This window comes from Prionailurus viverrinus, chromosome A1 (assembly GCF_022837055.1).
Source record: "Prionailurus viverrinus isolate Anna chromosome A1, UM_Priviv_1.0, whole genome shotgun sequence".
Taxonomy (NCBI): Eukaryota; Metazoa; Chordata; class Mammalia; order Carnivora; family Felidae; genus Prionailurus; species Prionailurus viverrinus.
In genome coordinates, this window is record NC_062561.1 from 78,015,174 (window position 1) to 78,038,792 (window position 23,619).

Below are 23,619 nucleotides of genomic sequence, written 5' to 3' on the forward strand. Positions count from 1 at the left end.
GAAAACATCAGCCAACATTCAATTTGGGATTGCATACCTTTGTCTGTTGCAACCATAGTTGGGCTATGTATACAAGAATTTGCAAAAATAAGCAAAAACGTTCTGTGAGAATCAATTGACTAAATGGAATTTATAACAAAGAACATTGCATATTTCTGTTTTTGTAAACTGTGGGCTACACATCCTTTAAATCAGCAAAACGTGTAATAAACTTAGACGCGTACACTCATGCATATCCCTTGACTCTGTTGTTGACCATTTTCGGGTCCACCCCAGGCTACGGCAGTAAGTAAGGCAGCCAGATCTTGCCTCTCATGGAGCAAAGGATCATTTCACTCATGACAGTAAATTTAGAATACTTGATGTATGCTTAATGTTTGGAGAAAATATCAGCGTGTGAAAGAGCTATCATGAACCCTCCGGAGACTTCAAAATCATCCTTCCCACATTTTTTTCTTGATTTAGATTTAATCACATATGCTCTAGTAAAAACCACTGCCATAGTTATAAAGAGCCTCACAGCATTACTGAGATGGGTTTTCCTCTTTGATCTTGAGAAATTGCACCAGGGAACTCTCTCCTCTGTGAAGAGGCCAGTGACCTATTTCCCAACACTTGGTGCCCTGAGGTAGGCAACGGGTAGCCATCTCTACTGATGACCCTTTGCTGAGTCCCATGACTGTGCAGAAAGGCTGCTGTTGGGCTGCTGCAGAGAGGGCAAGGGTGGGTGAGGGGTAATGAAACATTGGAAGAGCTACAGATCCCTCTCTATCGACTCTGAAAATCTTTCTTCTGTCAGGACTGGAGTAAGGGAAAATTTCAGTTCTAAGTAACTCAGGCTTTGCTGGATGCATTTAGCAAGCCACAGAGTTCCTTTTGCAAAGGGAAATAGGATTTAGTAGCAACCAATAGTAAAGGGCACAGCTTATATATATTATATATACATACACATACACAGCAATACTTGAATGAGTCTAATCTAGTGCATATTGAATGGGAATAGTTTTTGAGTAAGATGATTTGCGTCCTGTAGGAATATACTTTTGTGAAACAACCTGCCATGTCATTCTTGGCAATAGCAAATGATGACAAAGATTCCTGGTTCTGAACTTAGGCAAAATTTCTAGAAATTAAATGATAATTTAATAGTTTCTAATTAGTTGAAATAGAGCGTCACTTTTATTTTAGATTTTTTTTGTTTAAATTTCAGATCACTGAATCAGTATTTCAGGCAAGATGGACATTGTTTCTGGGGGCTCAGTTGGTTAAGCATCTGATTCTTGACTTCAGCTCAGGTCATGATCTCATCGTTTGTGGGACGGAGTCCTGCATCAGGCTCTGCGCTGACAGTGCATAGCCTGCTTGGGATTCTCTCTCTCCCTCTCTCTCTGCTCCTTCCCTGTTCACACTCTCTTTCTCTCTCTCTCTCTCTCTCTCTCTCTCTCTCTCTCAAAATAAATAAACTTCAAAAAATACGGGCACAGTTTCTGTTTGTTTTAGTTTTACAATGCAGAATCCCACAACCATTGCATCTCCAAACATCTGAAATTCAAGGTCAAAGAAAATGTTTCGTGTTGCCTTGGGTCATTCCCCCAGCGAAAGAGAGAGCTAATAGCTTCTGAGTCAAAGATCATAATTAGCTGGAAAGATTGGTCAAATCTACCATAGTGAAATTTCATTAGGATCCATACAAAGTCCTTTGGTAAGTCCAAAACGCAACTGTGTAAGTACCTGAGGTGCAATTTATCCAAAGCTAATCATGTAAACTTGATGTGATCCATTAGGATGATACAGATACCAGCATGCCAGTCTGATCCTGGGAGTTCTTGGGGAAGGGGACATTACCAGGATGAGACAATAGTATAGATCTATCTGCACTGGTGATACCACACAGAGCATTGCATTAAGTTCTTACCCGATATTGATGAAGCGAAAAGCTTCCAAAAGCAAGGGGACAAGAATGATGAATGATCCACAAAAGGAAATATATTTGTGAAGAGCTTATAGAATCAAGGATGTTTAGACGGCTCAGACAGCGAAAGAACGCTAAGCTGCTTTTCAATATTGAAGGATGTTCATGGCGAAACAGTATGTGTAGCTCCATAATACTAAATTAAAATTCCCAGATGCTACTTTTATAGAGTTAACTTTCAGTTTAAAGGTGACAGAAGAGCTCACAGGAAAGCTCTCCGAGGCAGAAAAGGCTCTGAGCTCAGTATCTGCGAAGAGATTTAGGCAGAAACTAGGTGATCGTATTATAGAGGAACTTAGAGCCCCAAGACTTGGGATAGAAATCATTTAGTCCCTTTCCAAATACCACGGCAGTAATTCTGTAAAGCCCCACTCACATGTCAAGACCTAGCGATCATCACAGGAGGAAAATTGGGTTCTAACCCATATTATGCAAAAATTTTCCATCTGGACCACCAAAGGAAGTTTGCAAAACAAACACACGCATACAGAGACTGGGGGAGGAAGACAAAGCCGCAATGAAACCTATGTGGTCAGGTATTAAAAGTGTTGAGAACCAGGGCTAGAAGGTCCAAGGGAATAAGAAGGAATGTAGAATTAAGGGAAAGCAACAAGATGTCCCCGAGTCTACATGCACAGAGGTCACAGCTGAGAAAATGACAAACTAAAGAGCACAGGGCAGGGGCCCTGGATTAAGTTGACCTCAGAGACCCAACTACTTTTAGATCTCCGGTTACTTGAGTAAATAAATCTCCTATTATTTAACAAAAAGTAATAAATACATCACAGGACAAATACCTTGACTATTTCAGTTTCAAAGAGGAAATGTCCAGGCACAGTGTTACAGGCATAGGGCTTTCCTTTTTTTTCCTCTTCATTTCAACAAAGTATCCAGGCATGGAAATCTATCTGGGTCACAAGTTATCTCTGCAAAGCGTTTCTGAGATCATTTGTGGACAGCTAGATCATTAACTTCTGAAACCCAGATTAATGCTCCCCAGTGTTCAACATTACGTTGTACTTGACTCATTTTGCACTTGCTGTGTCAGTTCTAACTTTGCATCTTATAACTGAATTTTAAAATAAAACAAAAAATACTATTTATGTCAATTCACGAATAATGGGACCTCACACCAAATCACATTTATTAATTTATTTCCTTATTTACTTCCACACTCAGCAGTCACATTAAGGAATAAATAAAACTGAACAAGCTTCTACTTATTATTATAACAAATAAAACAAGTTATCACAAGACACATCTAAACCCTGTGTATTTTTTCTTCAGACAATGTTTATACCACACATCAGATCAAACATCAGTCCCTTCCCTGGGATCTGTTTCCCCCGAAGAATGCACTGACTTCTAAAAGTTATTTGATACAGGCACAGATACCAGGAATTTGCTCTAGCAAACCAGAGATTTTGCATTATGGTAAAATTTTATTTTATGATAGGAATAAGTACGGTTTATTAAACTACATCACTGAGGCTACCTGCCTGGGCAGACACTTCCAACTCCCAAACTTCCAATATTATCAAGGCATAAACTATACGAGTTGCATAGCCCTTGGCTCACTCTCTCGATCTTGGGCAAGATCATGTCATTGTATGTAGGTGACTTCAACATGTCATGAAAATCAAAGTGACAAGTCACTTTACATTATCTGCCAAAAGGTACTGTCTGCACGTGGTCCCCAACGTTAAGAGTATTCGGGCAAAATAAAGAACATCGCAGAGTCAATGCTCACATGGGGATGATTGCCCAACGCTCTTCTGTCAAATGTTTAAGGGCAAGAGCAATGACCTTATGTGGGTGGCAAAGGTTTAACAAAAAGGCTCAAGAAGACTAGGGTGACCAACCCTCCTGGTTTGTTGGGGACTTTAGGAAAGTCCCACATCCTAGAAGTCATTCTTGGCAGACCAGGATGGCTGGTCACCCTGGAGGGTTCTTCTGAATCTAGCAGTTAAACTATATTCTATGCATAAATGTATAGGCTGCCAACATCCCACAAAATGATAATAACAGCATACATGCACGCATACATACATATATTATATATATATGCATGTATGTGTATATATGCTTATACACACATATAAACATATATGCATTGGGAAAGCATATGGTTTTTTGACTAAATTGAAATAATTATCCCAATTCTGTTTATAAAATAGTTAGCTAATTTAGGTATGACTAAGTGTTGATCTTGCACACACACACACACACACATATAAATATGTATATATATATTACACATACACATGTGTATACATGTATATATACATAAATATATACATGTATATGCATGTTTATATATACACTTCTACACACACACACACACACACACACACACACACACACACCTATGTCAGTGGACTTCTAGCAAACATTCTGTGAATCTTTGCTTGGTTATTACGAAAACCATATTGGGCTACTTAAGTTCCTGAACATGCAGACCACCACATATTTTTATGGCTGCTATACTTCATTTATTTGTTAATAGTCCATAGATGCCATCCTATTATATCACTCTACTATAAAAATTATTCTAGGTCTTTCCATAGATTGGAACCATGTGGGCAGGGCTCAAAGTCTCCCTTCATGCCTCACTGGTACTCATGGCGACCGACAGCAGTAGCTGATGTAAATCCTTTGGCTGACCTAGAAACGTGGTTGACCATTCCTCATGCAATTCTGGCCAGATTTAATTTGACAGTGAAAAGTGCACTTGGAAGATTCAGATACAAAATAAGTTTAAGAGAAAATAGGTGTTTGTTTTTATTTTTATTTATTTTGAGAGAGACAGAGAGACCGAGAGAGAGAGGGAGAGGGGGCACACATGAGCACAGGAGAGGGGCAGAGAGAGAGAGAGAGGGAGAGAGAGAATCCCAAGCAGGCTCCATGCTGTCAGCACAGAGCCCAGTGTGGGGCTGGATCCCACAGCCGTGAGATCATGACCTAACCTGAAATCAAGGGTTGGACGCCCAATCAACCGAGCCACCCAGGCGCCCTGAGAAAATGTGTGTTTGATTTTATTTTTTTTTCCATTCAAAATACTGAAATGTGAGAAACATGCCATTGTTTTTAATGTTATAATCCTTATTTTCTGTAATGACTTCATAGACTTTTTCAGTTGTGGTGAATTAATATTGATTTTTTCATCAACTCTGTTGCCAATTCCTTAATAATTCTTGGGGTCATTTAAGTAATTTAAAAGTTGGTCTGTAATCACTAATTTATACAATTTGTTTCTCATCACATTTTAAAGATTGAATTCCTTTAACTGGTTTCTAGTAGAAACGCACTGAGGAAGCATATGGTTCTTTGACTAAAGTGAAATAATTATCCCAATTCTGTTTATAAACTAGTTAAGTCAGCCAATTTAGACACGACTAAGGGTCGATGTCACACAGTGGCGGCAACTTACGGGGTCAAGCAATGGGGAAATATTTGTGTTCTGTTTTGCTTTAGATCACCACTACTGCTCTTGCAAACTTTACACATTCTGTCGTCCACCGGACTAAGGTAGCTTTCTTTTGTTTGCTAATTGTACAAATAGTCCACAATGCCACCTGCATTTAATAGTATTTTTTTTTTATAAATATGGCTTTAGTGTGATTTAAATAAAGGGAAACATGTCCTATGCAACCCCTCTCCACCCTGACCCAACGTCAAGTCCCATCTTCTGCCCTAAAAGGAACAGCGGTGACTAGTTTGATGTTTATTATTCCAGCTGTTTTTTCCATGCATTTACATTTACATGCATCTTTTTTTTTAAATATATGAAATTTATTGTCAAATTGGTTTCCATACAACACCCAGTGCTCATCCCAAAAGATACCCTCTTCAATACCCATCACCCACCCTCCCCTCCCTCCCACCCCCCATCAGCCCTCAGTACATTTACATGCATCTGTGTGGCTACTCTCGTGCTTTTGCAATAGTCATTTTTAATCCATAACTAGAATCACGTTGTGTGTTACTTATTTTACTATTCAATTTGATCTTTTCATTAACGCTGACTTAGAGATTGATGCAGTCACACAATGCTCATCTTAAGGGCTATGGATGTATGCTTTGCAATCTAATCTATGCCATTTCCCGATCACTGGGCATTTGGGTACTTTCTAATCTCTGCCTCCTTCAAACACCATTGGCAGTGCACAGGCTTGCATGGAAGTCTATGTGCTTTGAGAAGTTTCTCTGTAGGAGAAATTCCTGAAAGATTACCTATCAGGTCATAAGGCACTTTATCTTTGGGAAATACTGCAAACACAACTTTACAAAAGTTGGAGATCACCCACCCTTTTTATTTATTTTTTTTAATTTTGCCAACTGCTTGATTTAAAAAGTAATTTAATTTTGGTTATAGCACCTATTTCTTTGATTATGATGAGATTAAATATCTCCTATTTTTGACTGATTATTTTCCTTTCATGAACTACCTATACTTTTTCCAATTTTCTATTGAGTTGCTTGTCTTTCCCTCATTGATTTGTTCAATTTCTGTATTATTCTCCATCTAGCCACATGACTGAGTTTGGTTATTACTAATATTAACATACCCCTTGATACTCTTTAGTTCACTAAAATATTTTTAGAACATTAATTCAACTGTTAAATGTCAAAATTCACTTTATTTTTTAAGTTTATTTATTTATTTTGAGAGCGAGAAAGAGAGAGTGGGAAGGGCAGAGAGACAGGAAGAGAGAGAGAGAATCTTAAGTGGGCTCCATACTGTCAGTGCGGAGCCCGATATGGGACTCAAACTCACAAACTGTGAGATCATGAGCTGAGCTGAAATCAAGAGTGAGATGTTTAATTGATCCAGTCACCCGAGGGAGCCTCAAAATTCACTTTAAACGTTAATTTTAAGGCATGCCATAGACCTGACATATTTGGAAACGTATTTAGAAAAATTATAACAATTCCTTTGGTCTATGAATATGAAGTTATTTTTCCCATGTAGTTAATTTGTTGGAAATCTCATCATATTTTTTTCCAGAAGGAAATGGTATAAATATAAACTAAATATTTTAAGCATTTCCAAAGTATTGCTGAAGAAAGAAATCAGCAATGTTGCTTCACTGTAGGGAATCACAAAAATATAAGACGGATAATATTTGAGTTTTCTTTAAAGTGTTGAGAGATCACGATTCCAGATTCTCTCTGATTTATCCTCTCCCTCTTCCTGGAAGCACTATCAAGTGTGATCATCCCTATTCCTAAAAGTAGCAAGTGGGACAAAGAAAGGTTAAATGTTCTTACAAAACAATCCAGCAAAAGGGAAAGAAAGTTTCGGTGCAAGCAAAGTAGCAGACACATTGTATAAGCAAGTTGGAGATATGCTATAAATCCCCTCTCTTCCCCTGTGAAGTACTCTTTTCTAGCATCTCAGCAGATTTTAACAACCTGGTTACTCCTGTGAGACTTTGGCATGGATACAAAATACTCACACGTCTTTTATTTAAAATATAAAAACTTGCCCTATTACTTTGTCCTTCTGAAATTAAAGAAGTCACATTTTTATCGTATGAAAGGATGCCAGGTTGCTCAGTGGAAGTTAACATGGTGCTTTGCCCACACCGGTCCTGGCAAATAGACACCTACCTATATGGCTGATGAACAAGATTTCACACTGCCGTACAAACACCTGCTTTCTCTGTTGGCAATGATGCCTTCTTACTCAGCCTTCTCCTATTGCTCTAAGTTTTCCGCCCTCTTGTGCTTGGCCATCACCTGTGGAAGAGTTTCACACCTACGACTTTGTAGAGCATCTATTTTTAAACTATGAGCCCAGAAGTATAGTGTCCTGGGAAAAGCACATCACCGAGGCTGACCAAAGTCACAGCACACTACAATGCAATTTCTAACTGTCCAAAGGAAAAACGAAAAGATAGACCATGAGCCATGATTATGCACAAAATCGGATATATGAATTCTTCACACCATTCCCTTCTGTTGCTCAATGGTAGAGGACAGTGTTTTTCTCCAGGCTAGATTCTAGCACCACAGTGAAAGCCTGAAGATGGCGTCCCAGAGAGAGGCATGGCCGTGGCATTGGGCTCCCCTGCTTCCGACATGGCGTGTGCCATACAGCCCAGCTGGTAGTGACCTGAGAACCCAACCTGTTCAACTTCCCACGCATAACATCTACCAAACGAGCACTGGTTCAAGCCCATTCTGCCTTAGTTTGCACAAGGGCTAAGTCAGCTCCAAAATCAAGCATTTCACAGGGGGGGGGGGCTACTCCCGGAATCCAGGCTTCCCCCAAATCATTCATCTCCTAGCCAAGGCTCTCTCCGCCATACTTGGTTTATTTCATTTTCCCTTAGAATCCACCCATCAATCAACAAATGCTATGGATCACCTGCTTAGTGCCATGCCACGTGGAAGAAGCTGGAAATACAGGGTCAACACAGAGCTTACAGTCTAGCTGGGACAGCAGATAAATAAAAATTGACAGTGAAGATACAGCCACACAAAGTGATGACAGGGTACAAATGGACAAAGGAAGGAATAGAAAGGGACCTGCGGGATCACTGAATTCTACCCCTGAAATCATTATTACAGTGTATGTTAACTAACTTGGATTTAAATACAACAACAACAAGATAAAAGATGAATGTGGTTAAAAAAAATAAGGTGTTTGAACTATTTTACACCTGCTTAGAAAAAAGAAATACAGTGCTAAGAAAATAAAAATAGTACCACTAAGAATAATAAAAAGAAACGGGCCCACATGAGTGGTTTGCCATGAGTCAAAGTTGGGGGAGCTGGCTATAAAAAGGCCTCATGAGTGGTTCTTATGGGGATGGGACTGTGTTTTGTCTGTGGTGGTGTATATACAATCTCACACATGTGATTTAACTGTCTACAAATAAACACACGTGCACACGCACAAATAAGTACAAACAAGCCTGGAGAATCATCACAGGATTGATGGCTACCATTATCATCAGTATTCTCGTTGTGATATTTTAACTTTGTAAGATGATACTACTGGGGGAAACCGAATAAGGGGTCCAAGGGATCTCTTTGTATTATTTTAACACATAAACAATTACATATTACTTTCCCATGGGAACAAACCGGCATGCGGTGTTTAGCAATGGGACACTGTTCTTGAGAAGGACGTGGAACATCCCGAGAGACAAAAGATAGTAGCAACCGTCTCTGCCAGGAAGTCTTCTATCCAGGAACCAGAAAATAGTGATAGGTTTTTACGACACAATACACAACACAGAGTGATTCTGAAACGTGATCATGCCTTCAGGTGGCAGTGTGCCTGGGAGGGCTCGCTCTGCAAAAAACACAACAGTGGATTTACAACCACCCACATGTATTGCAACCCTGGGGAACAAGCGAGCCACTATGAGAGTCGTGCTTCAGTCTGGATGCGACTTTTCACAAAGGTTCTTCACTTCTTTCGCTAATTGGTAGGGAACAGAATGGAACTTTCTATTTTATCAGGCTTTAAAAGTTATAGTCCTCTTTTAATTCTTCTACACAAAGTACATGCAAAGTTTTCACCGGAGTTTCAATGTATTACACCAAGTATCAGACCAAAGAGTAGAAAGTGCCGGCTTATCCGGCTGGAGCTTAGTTTTCTCAAAAACAGGAAATATATCCTGCTTGTACATTAATTTAGAATTAAATTTAGGGGTCCCCGGGTGGCTAAGTCAGTGGAACATCCGAGGTCATGATCTTGTGGTTTGTGAGTTCGAGCCCCGCGTCGGGCTCTGGGTTGACAGCTCAGAGCCTGGAGCCTGCTTCGGATTCTGTATCTCTCTCTCTTTCTGCCCCTCCCTCTCTCACGCTCTGTCTCTCTCTCCTTCAAAAATAAATAAACATTAAAAAAATCAAAAAAGAAAAAGATGTTAAAAGAAACAATCATTACTCTCATATACAGATGTGCACGATATCAAATTTTCACAGGGTACATTCTAAACCTAAAAAGTCACATTCCCGTCTCTTCCCCTGCAGCTAGCCCTACCCCTGGATCTAAGATTCTCCCAGGGAGAAACAGGCAGGAAATTGACACGTCCTTCCAGGAAAGCAGGCCTTCTTTGCCTTCACCTCCTTTCAGCTGCTTTGTGGGTGGACGTGCCTGTGGAACCACTAGAGAACCCTTGAACGTGAACATCCTGGAAACCACACTGGTGCAACCACGGGGTCAGCTGAGGTCTCTGCCACCTTAAAGCTGCCCTCCAGTCCTAACTGCCCATGCCCACTGTATCCCAGAGAGTAACAAATTCCTAGTTTGCTTAAGACACAAAGATTTAGGTCTTTGAAACTTGCAGCCATACTGCATTCTAATTAATAGCACATCAGGACCAGCTAACATTGATGACTGGAAAGAAAACATTAATTAATGAGTGGAAATAACTTTGTAAATAAATATAATATTTTTACTTGCAATAGGTTTCAAGTGTCTTTTTATTTATGCAGCTCTGGTTATTCGATTTACTGTAAAATTTCCTTCAATGGCCAATAAATCAGTCCTACCGTACCACTCGAAAATAAAAATCAGATTGAACAGCGTTATCCTTTGTCTCTATGGTTTTATTCAAAAGATAAGGAAAAAGAAGCCACTGCCACATTTATCTGCGCATGTAGGAAAGGGTATTTCCTCATTATACAAATACAAAGTTTTTGTTTCCCACCTGAAGAATTAACACAGAATGTCATTAAGATGGACATTCAATTTGGCTGCACAGGAGAATCACAAATACAAAGGACACCCGACATGTTTACTGTCTTTTGGGTGCAAAGTGACAGGGCCCAGAAGAAAGAAAAATGATATAAGGAAGAAGAATTATGAGAAAGAAGAATGGCAAGCAGATTTCTTAAGGAAATCATCTCCTTTTAGCTGCGATCCATGTTCTAGAACAGGGTCAGCCTGTGAGAGAGAACCAGGCACTTCCCGAACAGAGGTGCTGAGCCTCCTCGAGGGTCACAGAGGTGGGGTGAAGTGTCCTACAACACCCTCAGCTGTTTACAGATTTCTGTGGGAGCACTCCCTTGCATTTTGCTAGGGAGAGGAATCATCATGCTTCCCAATGGGGTCTGAACTACCAGGAAAGTTAACAACTACCACCCTAGTGAGCTCTCAGAAGGGAAAGCCCCGAATCTCTACAAGTCTAGCACCTGTTTTGATTTTTTCCCCCTAATTTGAACCAATATTTCACTTTCATACAAAATTCTGTACTGGTGAATTTATATTTTTTTTTTTGAGTAAACACCCACAGAGCTCGTATCCACCCTTGCTGCCGCACGTCATGAATATCCACGTGGGGAACGACAGGCTGTATTTCACATACTCGGGTAACAATGGAGCCATTTTCTTTAGTGGAACACCTACAACAATGAGCGTATGGCGAAAGATTTGGTAATGCCAATACAAGGAAACACGACAATATGGCAAGACAAAACAAACAAAAGTTTAGAGCCACATTATCAGGAGACGTAACGTCTGGTCCAAATAATTTGCTGTCCGATCTTGGGGCTGTGGAAGTCAAGTGAAGCTTTCAGACCACGGAGGGATATGATCATTGTGCATTTTAGGAAGCGGAGTCTGGCATTGGAGAGAGGCTCTGAGCACGTGAAAGGATCTTGGCAGGGAGATTGGTTAGAAGGCTATGGGAGGGCATCAGGCAGAATTGATAGGGGTTTACTTTATCTGGTTGGCAGGGGAAAAGTGAGAAAAGAAAAGAAAGGAAGGATTTTGGAAATGTGGAGAACAGCATGACGGTACTTAGTAACTGGTTAGATATGGAGAGAGGGAAGAGAGAAGATTCAAACAGGCTGCTTCCCTGGCAAATCTGTGCCACTGATAGATCGGTGTAAAGTACCCTACACACAATGTGAATTATTTCAGCAAGGGATTATGTGTATAAAATGTGCACATAGTTTCAAAAGTTGTAACTTCTTAAATTCAAAACACTTTTATTTGCTTTGAGATAGTGAGTACCAACAAACCCTCCCAATGCATTTTTCTATTCACTTGTGTTGACCACGGTTTCTTTTCTTTTTTTTTAACGTTTATTTATTTTTGAGACAGAGAGAGACAAAGCATGAACGGGGGAGGGGCAGAGAGAGAGGGAGACACAGAATCGGAAACAGGCTCCAGGCTCTGAGCCATCAGCCCAGAGCCCGACTCGGGGCTCGAACTCACGGACCACGAGATCGTGACCTGAGTCGAAGTCGGATGCTTAACCGCCTGAGCCACCCAGGCGCCCTGACCACGGTTTCTTAAAGACGTAAATTATGGCTTAGTTGGTTAAGCATCCTACTCTTGATTTCAGCTCCAGTCATGATCTCATGGTTCATAATATCAAGCCCCACAACAGGCTCTGAGATGACAGCACAGAGCCTGCTTGGGATTCTCTCTCTCCCTCCCTCTCTGCCCCTCCCCTGTTTGCACACATGCAACCTCTCTCTCTCTCTCTCTCTCAAATAAACAAACATTTTTTTTTTAATTAAAAATTTAAGGGGCACCTGGCCTGGGTGCTCAGTCAGTTAAGTATCTGACTTCAACTCAGGTCATGATCTCATAGTTCATGGGTTTTAGCCCTGTGTCTGGCTCTGTGTTGACAGCTCAGAGCCTGGGGTCTGCTTCAGATTCTGTGTCTCCTCTCTCTGCCCCTCCTCCACTCACACTCTGTCTCACTGTCTCTCTCTGAAAAATGAATAAACATTAAAAAAAAATTTTAATTCAAAATTTTAAAGTATCTACATATATTTTTCTAAACATGTCTCTAATGGGAGTATCTTAGAAGTTGTGTTTCAGTCAATAGTATTTCAATGCAAATTACTCCATCTCCAAAGCAATAACCATGTTCTATCTTAGCAAGATAGGCAACATAAAGTCATAATCATTGGTTCTGTATTTGTGAGACCAGTTGAAACACATGTCAATCAATTTAGTTAAACTTATAGGCCTGTAGGGACCTTTATATAATTATTAGATAATGCATTAGTTATCTATTGCTGTATAACAAATAATCCCAAATTTCATTGCTTAAAAGAACAAACATTTTTTATTTCACACTGTCTGTGGGTCAGAAATCAGAATGTGGCTTAGCTATGCCTCCAGGTCTAGTGCTGCCAGAGGAAATACAGATTAAATTTGAATGTCAGATAAACAATGAATAATTTCTAAATTTTTTTTTTCAACGTTTATTTATTTTTGGGACAGAGAGAGACAGAGCATGAATGGGGGAGGGGCAGAGAGAGACGGAGACACAGAATCGGAAACAGGCTCCAGGCTCTGAGCCATCAGCCCAGAGCCCGACACGGGGCTCGAACTCCCGGACTGCGAGATTGTGACCTGGCTGAAGTCGGACGCTTAACCGACTGCGCCACCCAGGCGCCCCTTTTTTTTTTTTTTCTAATTTTTTTTTTTAATGAATAATTTCTTAGTATAAGCATGTGTCAAACTTTGCGTGGGACATTCTTATACTAAAAAAAAATTATCTTTGTTTATGTGCATTTCCAATTTATCAGGCTGTCCTGTATTTTTATTTGCTACACCTGAACACGTTACTCATGGGGTTGCAGTTAAGTTGTAGGCTGGGCATACAGTGTCTAAACTAGATTGAGGTTAAAAGACCCACATCCAAGCTCACTCACGTGGTTGTTAGCAGGCTACAATTTCTAAAGGGCCATTAAACCAAGGTACTCAGTTCCTTGAATGCTGTTGGACAAAACCTCCATTCTTTGCCACACCACATGGACCCCTCCACTGGGCTGCTCCCAATATGGCATCTGGCTTCCCGTAGCACCACAAGAGAGCCCCCAAAGGAAGCTACGGCCTGTTTCTATCCCAATCTCATAATTGACATCCCATCTTTTCTTCAATGTTCTACTTATTAGGAAAAAGACAGTGAGTCCAGCTCATACTCAAGAGGAATATCAGGACGCAGAGATCATGGGGGACATACCGTGACATATTCCTAATAAATTAAATCTTTTAAGAAAGATGCTTAGAACAGCGTTTAAACACGTATCTCATTGTTTCCTTGGGCTATTACCCTGTGCCTTTAGAAGATGTACAAGGCCAGAAATAATAGGCTTATATGGCCATAATGGATTTAGCATATAATCAGATAAATGTAAAGATGGAGAATAGAAAAAAAAAATCAACATTAAAACTCATACACATGAATTCTGGGTCTAATAAAAGTTATTTTAAGGTTACCTTTCTGTAGACTTACTTCAATATAAAAATATTGATATGCCTCCTCTTTTGACAATTATAAAGAAAACCTATATATTCCAGTCCATCTTTGCTTTGTATAGATTATGATTGAAAATTAAACTTTTTTTCCAAACCACATCAAGAGATAAACATACCATCTATAGATTCAAGAAGGCTAAAATTATGCATTGATGTTAAAATTGAAAATATTCTACAAACTGAAAGCCATCTTTTAACTTCGCCATATATATAAGAATCCTAAATCCTGGGGCACCTGTGTGGCTCAGTCAGTTAAGTGTCAGCCTCTGTCTCAGGTCATGATTTCATGGTTTGGGAGTTCAAGCCCTGTGTCGGGCTCTGTGCTGACAGCTTAGGGCCTGGTGCCTGCTTCAGATTCTGTGTCTCCCTCTCTCTTTTTGTCCCTCCCCTGCTGTGTTCTCTCTCTCTCTCTCAAAATAAATAAACATTAAAATAAAAAATAATACTAATTCCTAATTCTTTTTTATGAAAAATATTGATGTCTGTTTTGTTGACCCTAAGTATATTTTATTCAAAAATAAATAAGTAAGTAAAGGAAGAGAAAAATATAAAAGAAAATTCTTCAAGAAACATTTCAAAATTAAATTATCTTTCTCCTAAATAAGTTACACAAGATGCAGAACACTGTGTTCACATTCTAGTTTTTTATTCAGTTCTAGGAAATTATTTGAGCTTTCTGGTAATTTAAAATAACTGTTTTCTTAAACTGTGATTCAGAAATAAGGCATAGTGGGTACCCACTAGAAAATTTCCAGTGTATTGATTTAAAGTTACAAAGTCATTTGTAATGACCGAGAAGCATTTCGATTTTTGTAGTTAAAACATGTCTTAATTATTTGTGCAAGTCTCTTTCTATGTTTCTAAAGAATTACCCTAGTTATTAATAAAGCTGCAATTTCAGGTAGCATCCATCATATAATGTTAGGAGTTAGATAAGAGGTATTATTCTTAGTTTTGCCTCAAATTGTCTTCTCTCAGAAAAGGAAGAATGACATACTCATTTCTACTTCGGGCAATTTTCTTTGAACACTCAACTACCCGGAAGGGAAGCTTTCTATTTCTCCCCTCGGTCAAGATTCAGCTGTTTTAAGTTATCTGCGGGCCAAGAAGAGGTATTATCAGTATCTAAATTTGGTATTTGGCTGTCAGGTTCTCATTAACGTTGCACTGGAAAATGGCTACTTGAAGTCAGTCATTCTACTACTGAAACTCTTTTGAAGCCAGTGCCTAAAGATGTAACTGTGTTTCCTATTTCCAGCTCTCTCCTTCTCTGTGACCCTACCTTCTAATTTGGTCCCGATCCACATCCTATCAACCAGTTCCTGGCGTTTCTTCTACTCACCTGTTATTTCAAAAGCATCAGTAAGAGTTTATGGAAATGATTCTAAACTATAAGCATCAAACCAAAATGGCTGTAAGAGAGCAAGCAAGCTGGTAAGAGTTTCACAAATAAAATGGATGTGATGGGGGCGCCTGGGTGGTGCAGTCGGTTAAGCGTCCGACTTCAGCTCAGGTCACGATCTCGCGGTCCGTGAGTTCGAGCCCCGCGTCAGGCTCTGCGCTGATGGCTAAGAGCCTGGAGCCTGTTTCCGATTCTGTGTCTCCCTCTCTCTCTGCCCCTCCCCCGTTCATGCTCTGTCTCTCTCTGTCCCAAAAATAAATAAACGTTGAAAAAAAAAATAAAATGGCTGTGATGGTAAGTGTTTTGTACCCTCATCATGTAATTCTCCCGTGAATCCTTTTCAGTAAATCTTGTTTTTCCCATTTACAGCGTGTAAAATTTTTTACTATATATTATTACTATCTCTATGCCTTTAAATTTGCCGATTTAATAATTGAAGAGAAAATCTGGCCCAAAGCAGCCAATGTATTTCCTTTCATACTGTGATTTAGGGATAAGTTTTTATAAGATGTTTAAAAATGTCACAAAATATCAGTTACCCATTTAATCATAGGTTATAATAATGATCAGCTTGTCATTCAGGCATGTTTGTGGTTTTGAGTGCATTTAGGAGAGCAAAGAGTCAGTCCCTCGGTAGGTAGTTTTATGTTGCATTTTTTAAGCCCAATTCATAATCCAAAAATCATAGATCTGTTCTCAATGTTGATCCTTGCCTTTCCTAAACTCCTGGTCTAATGTTAGTTTCACTATCTGCCAAAGCACAGTTGTTTGTTTTTCAAAATTAGAAGCACTCCTAATAAGTCCATGTTATTTGATATTTGTTCATGCAACATAGACATGAGCAAGATGATATAAGACATCAAACAGTAAATTCCCTGTAATCAGGGATTGTGTGGTTCCCCCCTTCTCTCTGACACTCCCTTCATGTTTCCTGACACTCAGTAGCTCCAACAACGTGATGAATAAGTGAATAAATGAGTGAAAGAGTGGGTGAGTCCATCATGTTTCTCATAATATAAAAACCTAGAGTAAAAAAGAATGCCAGATATTCTGAACATATTAGCTAATTTCGGATGCCAAATAGAATTGTTTATATGAAATGAAACCCCTTGCCAGCTAATTACAAAACGCGAGTTGTTGTTGTTCTTTTAAATCTCACAATGATAGTACTTTTACCAGAGCCTATTAAGCTACAAATGACTGGGTAAGAGGCAAAAGAGTTAACAGAAAACCATTAGCTTTTGAACATTTTGAATAATGTTTTCCAGAGCACATCAGAATGTTTTATCTGCTTTACATTTTCAGCTAAACTTTCGATGTTATATAAAATTCTCTCTTCCACACTGCAGCAAGGTTACCAGAAAAGTCCGGAAAAAACACTGATTGGATTCAAGGTAAATGAATGTCATCTGTTCTCAACTGCTCATTGGCCTTTTTGTTTTTATTGGACTTTCTTCCTTTCTTTCCCTGGCTTTCCCTTCCTTCCTTCCTTCCTTCCTTCCTTCCTTCCTCCCTTCCTCCCTTCCTCCCTTCCTCCCTCCTTCCCTCCCTCTTTCTTTCTTTCTTTCTTTCTTTCTTTCTTTCTTTCTTTCTCTTTCCTTTCTTTTCTTTCTTTCTTTCTTCTTTCTTTCTTTCTTTCTTTCTTTCTTTCTTTCTTTCTTTCTTCTTTCTTTTCCTTTCTACAAATCATCTGTACTTTCTTAACCTCTCGATTTCTACATCAGTCTCTAACAGGACTGAGATCAAGACCATTTTGATTTAAGCTCTCAATTTTCTTCTTCTTTTACTCAAAACACTCATCTGCTTTCTACTTCCTCCAGACACAGGGAAAAAATGGCTGTCCTATCCCTGAACCCTTTCTAATGTAAATTTTCACAGAGATGCTCTTGAAATCTCCTCTTCCCAGACCTTGCACCATCAATTATCCTGTTATCTCTCTGTCTTTAATCTGTCCATCTGTACCCACTCAGCTCTGCCTACAAAATGCTCCCTGGTTCTAAAAAGTCCCACCCAATCGTGCTTGTTTGCAATTTGTGGTCTTATCTTTCTTCTGTTTTATCATCAATCCCCACAGTCTCCACTTTTTACTTGTCTTTTATATCACTCGTCTCTGGAAACTATGAGACTATGAACTTGAACGTTCTCAAGCCGGAAAGTCTCACAACAAGAAATCATGCCCCTAGTTTTCCTAATTGGCTTTAAAAAGGCTTGTGATCAGAAACAGAATATTGTAGCATTTTGCACTGACGCTTTGCTACAATAGAACCTTATATCTGCTTAATGAATTGAATATTCTCTATGAAATGTTCTATGGCGCATGTCCGTCTTTTTCTATCCCTATACACATGCAACATAAAGATATATATCTATGTCAGTGCTTTACCCTGACATATATTCACTGGCAAATATTTTAATTCATTCCAAAAATATCTATTGAGTGCTTGCTGCATGCAAGTACTGCTAGGTGCTTTGGGGACATAAAGAAGATTTAGACAAAAATCCTGCTCTTAAGGGACTCCCAAAATAATAAGGAACATAAGAAATATACACAAATAACTCTGGTACGAGGGTGACAGTGATATATCCCATAAGAGCTTTACAGATGAAATGTCATGGGAGTTCTTGAAATAATGAGGTTCTTTCTGCAGCAAGAAGGGGCAGGAAAATGGCATCACAGAAAATGTAGAACTTGGGCTGATCCTTTATCAACTAGTATCATTTGAACATGAGGGGGAAAGATTTTAATTAGAGGAAATAAAATGAGAAGACGCAAAGGGGATATTTCAGGGATCTATGGTCTTGTTACAGGCCTGATGATGCAGAAAGAAAGAGAACACAGAGGTGCCGCAAGAAATGATGAAAATGTCAGTAGTTAGACCCTTGAGTGGTGATGACGTAACCCTCCTGGCCTACACATGAGAAGGCAATGAGTCCACAGCCCTGACTCCCTTGAACCTGACAGAGAAGGCTTTCACTCTGTACCGACCAAAGTGTCAGCCGAGCTGGTGTGCCTCAGCTGAAGAAGAGGAAGGATCCAGAGAAGCGCAGAGTCTTGGTTGTAACCTTATCTGGTAAAAGGTTGTATTATCTATAATACATATGTGACATGGCGGGTTTGACCAATCCTACCCAAAGTCCAAGTTTTCATCATCAACACCAATATTCTATCCCAGATAAGCCTTTTGACGTCATGCTTAAATTCTATGGCAAACAACGGAGTAAATAATCATAGCAGTTACTGAGTGCTCGTTATCAATGCCATTCGGTTCAGTGCTAGGTGCTTTAAGTAAAATATATAATGCTTTCACTTAAAGCCTAGATTAGGGTCATAGCTGAGAGAATGGACTGGAGAAGATAAACAGTAGAGGTAAAACTGACAAACCGGTTGGCTAACCAGAGACTTCGCATGGTAGCCTGTTTTCAAGCTAGTGACCCTGGCCTCTTGGTGAGCTTAGCGCCCTTATAGGAAGAGACACCAGAGAGCGCTGTCTCTTTCTTTCTGTCCATGCACAAAAAAGAGGTGTTGTATATATTCAGAAAGAGAGAATGCCACCTACAAGCCAAGAGAAGAGGCCGCAGACTGAAACATACCTTGTTTGCAACTTGATCTTACACTTACTAGTCTCCAGAACTGAGAACAAAATTTCTGTTGTTTAAGCCACTCAGTCTATGGTGTTTTGTCATGGTGGCCTGTTAACTAATACAGTAACCAAATGGAAAATTGGGGGGTCAAAACACAGTAACTGAAATGCAAAATTCATAAGCGAGGTTTAACAACAGATTACAGATTTGAGCAAATAGAAACAATAATCAGCCAACTTGAAGATGAGACAATTGAAAGTATGCAGCCCAAGGAGCCAGAAACAACACAAATGAAGAAGCGTGATCGAAGCCTAAAGTGTTTATGAGAAATTTTAAAGTTAATCAGTATATGTGTTATTGGAGTCCCTGAAGGCTAGAAGAGGAAAGGAAAAAAAAGACACAAAGAATATTTGAAGAAATAATGGCCAAAAAATTCTCCAAATTTGTTGACACAAATCAATCTACATATCCTGAAGTTCTAGAACTCCAAGTAGAATGCACTCAAAGAGATCACACTGAGACACTTTATAATCAAACTGTTGAAAATCAAAGACAAATAGAGAATCTCATTCATTGCTGGTGGGAATGTAAGACAGTTCAGCTGCTGTGGAAAACGGTTTGGCAGTTCCTGGAAATGTTAATTATAGAATCATCATATGACCTCCTAATAAAAGAATTGGAAACAGGTACCCAAAGACATATACACACACATTCATAGAAGTATACTGACATTAGCCAAAAGGTCAAGAGCTCAAATGCCCATAAATTGATGATGGATAAACAAATTGTGATACATACACATACACTCACACACACACACAACATATACACACAATGGAATACTATTTGGCCATAAAAAAGAATTAAACTACTGATACATGTTAAGACATGGATGAACCTTGAAGACACTACGTTAAGGAAAAGGAAGCCAGGCACAAACGATCACATATTGTATGATTCATTTTATATAAATGTCCGGAACAGATAAATCCATAGAGATAGAACATAGATTGGTGGTTGCCAGGGACAAGGAATGGGGAGAAACTGCTTAATGTGTGAGAGGAGTTACTTTGGAGCGATGGTAACATTTTAGAAGTAGATAGAGGTGGTGATTGTACAACCTTGTAAATGCACTAAAGTGCCACTGAAATGCTCTTTTAAAATGGGTGATTTTATGTTACGTAAATTTCATTTCAATGAATTATTTTAAAAATAGACGTACACACGAATCATATTCTTAGGAAGGTGTGAAATGATTACCTTGCTGTAGAATTGATAAGAGCTGCTAGTGACTGCAAACATATGGTAACCATAGCCTTCACTCCACCTCTGCTACAATCCATCAACATATGCTGTTTGGAAAACCATTCTGGTACAAACAGATCCAGACTTTGTCAGTGGAATAGTACAGCAAATACAACACCATCGAGTAATCTATCTGGCCCCCTCTATTTATGAGTGTGCGTTAAAAACGCTTTTAGTTCAGACTTTTCCCATTCTGCAGGAATGTACACAAATCATACACAACGCAAGCTAGAAAGTCATTGTGCCTCTCAACTGCTCTCTTAGAAGTATGGGTTGTTTTTATTTTGTTAGGGCCTCTCTGATACTCTGAACAGGTCAAACAAAGAGGAAGGAATTCAGATTTCTTCCAGAATCCACCAAGCTTTTTTTTGAAGATCGGTTTGTTACATTACATGGTATTCTGATTACCTACCATGAGATTTGTATCCTAACCTAAATGACCTTCTGATATTTGTTTAAATCAGACAAGGTCATGATTCATAAATTTAAGTTCTTGTGTGTTTCTGGTTCTGTAATTTCACTGTAATATACAAATTCTTCGAAAGATTTGATTCTTGCCTTCTAGCTCTTTCTCTATTAATATTGGATTGTAAAATACCGAATGTAAAATTTTAATAACTAACTCTATGCTTTTATCATAAAATAATCCTGTCTAATCAAAATTCATGGCTGTTATTTAAAACATTTGAAGTCATACCCCAATTGACCAACATAAATCATATTTAATAGGAGACTAGCATTATGTCTTGGTGGGAAAATATACGATATGAAAATATTTTATGTATGGATAAAAGAAAACAGTGGCACAGTGATGCTATCCCTTATTCCTGGTACAAGTCCTCTGTAAGCTAATGACAAGTTCATCAGACAAGATGAGCAGTTAGCTCAAAAGAACTCAAAGTATTAAAAAGACCCTGTGAAATACAGATGTGCCTTCATGCTCCTTAACAGTGTTTCATTAACTATTAATATGTAAATTCTGTTTATCTCCACCCCATGCCACATCATCTCAAGCTTTCGTACCTTGAATTCCCTCCCGTTCAAATATGGTTGTTCTTCACTCCCTCTGCTTATTAAGGTCTTTGCTCAAGTGTTCCTGACCACCCTACCTGAAATAATACCCTTCGAGTTCCCATCACACTCTGAAAAACGTACCATGTGTTTTCTTCCAAATACTAACCGCTGGCACTATATTATATATTTATGTATTTATCTACCCACTAAAATACACACTTCCATGAACTATCAAATTTTGTCCTGTTCACTGCTGAATCCTTACCACTTAGAAGAGTACTTGGCACAAAACAGGTGCTCAGTAAATACTGAAAGAGTTGATAAATTCTCTTAAATACTGTATTTTCTGTTCTTTTTATAGTATAATGTAAGAATACATTATAGAGGAATACCATGGTACACCTTTATAACATATGTACGCTATGATATGACATACTACATACGTACACACACACACACACACACACACACACACACACACACCCCTTTTGGAGGGATGTGTTCAAAACTGTTTACTGATGGTTTAAAGACCAGTGAACTAGAAGATAATCAGATCCAAATTTACTAATCCTTTCAGGGAGTGTAGACATCTGAGTATACACAGGCAAACCCATCAGTTTCCATCTGCAGTCATCCAGCTGAGAGCCATTTGGGGATAAAACAAGCTATTTCCTGGATGAATTCGTCACCAGCACTCTACCAGAATAGCTTGGAATAGAGATGCTTCAATGACTAAAAGAACATTAAAGAAATATGGTCATTCCATGAGTCACAAAGTGCAAACGAATAGGTAGGAAGAATAAATACATTTAAAAGTCAAGCCATCTCCTAGGACCAGCAGTCATAGTAATGAGCCTGTTCGAATGTGGGAGAGTTTTGACCGTGATTTTGCCTAGGAATGTTCAGGAGAGCAAGGGTACCAGGTATCGGGATACTGGCATTTCTGTGTTCCAATAGGGTAATGGCAGAATTATCATACAGTGAGAGGATGCTTGGACTTCAGTAGACTTCACTGATAGAATTCCTTTGTTAAGCTCTTGAATCTGCCAAGTATCCCCTATCCCAGGAACTTCCTCACCACCCCACTCCTTCATAGCAGCAGGAAACTGAAATGCATTTTGTCACAAATTATGGTGGATAATTTCCTATGGTGAAACTTGTTTTAGTGATTTAGGGAAGCACCTCATGTCCCTCTTCTCTTAAAATATACGGGTAAGTTAAAAAGCACAATATTTCTGTACCAATATTTTATTTTAAAATGAACTTAGGGGCGCCTGGGTGGCGCAATCGGTTAAGCGTCCGACTTCAGCCAGGTCACGATCTTGCGGTCCGTGAGTTCGAGCCCCGCGTCAGGCTCTGGGCTGATGGCTCAGAGCCTGGAAACTGTTTCCGATTCTGTGTCTCCCTCTCTCTCTGCCCCTCGCCCATTCATGCTCTGTCTCTCTCTGTCCCAAAAATAAAAAATAAAAAAAAAAACACGTTGAAAAAAAAATAAAATGAACTTAGTGTGGTTTAAGAAATTGATATCAAGGCGTGTGCCTCTATGCGCTGATATTTATGTAGGTGCATATTGTCTATAGTTTTTATCGACTGGGACATATTTCTGAGCTTACCTTCAAATTTGCACATAATAAAAGGAAAAGGAACAAAAGTCACTCTTAGCTGACATAGCTGGAAATCGAAGGTGTGAGTGCCCGGGAGTCCTTACTTGAGACCGTGAGGCAGATTTCAGGAACGAAGACTTTTGCTTGCTTCTGTCTGGCTGAGGCTTTACCCTTCCTTAACCAACTACACTGTATTTCGATCGTTGTCCCTCCCTTTACGCACCTTGTCTAGGGTGCTATTTTTTGTAGCTTGATGAATGACTCGTTCAAGTATATAATCAAATATGTAAAATCCTCCTCCCAAATGTATTCCTTTATTCTGGAAGCCAATTTTTTACCCAGTAGCTATACCAATGTGAATAATAAATGACAAACTATACTCTGATTTAGCATTATATTTTTTTTTAAAATTTTTTAATGTTTATTTTTGAGACAGAGACAGAGCACGAACAGGGGAGGGTCAGAGAGAGAGGGAGACACAGAATCTGAAACAGGC

At 39.2% G+C, this 23,619-nt stretch overlaps 1 protein-coding gene and 1 long non-coding RNA gene across 2 annotated transcripts in view; one reads left to right on the plus strand and one right to left on the minus strand.

The window, feature by feature from the left end:
* NALF1 (NALCN channel auxiliary factor 1) overlaps positions 1 to 23,619 on the minus strand; it is a 628,937-nt gene that overhangs the window by 77,302 nt on the left and 528,016 nt on the right. The window lies entirely within an intron of this gene.
* Positions 16,502 to 18,547, plus strand: LOC125169603 (uncharacterized). Its single transcript, XR_007153742.1, has 3 exons — positions 16,502 to 16,608; positions 16,968 to 17,012; positions 18,427 to 18,547. It is a non-coding gene; the product is annotated as an uncharacterized LOC125169603 (long non-coding RNA).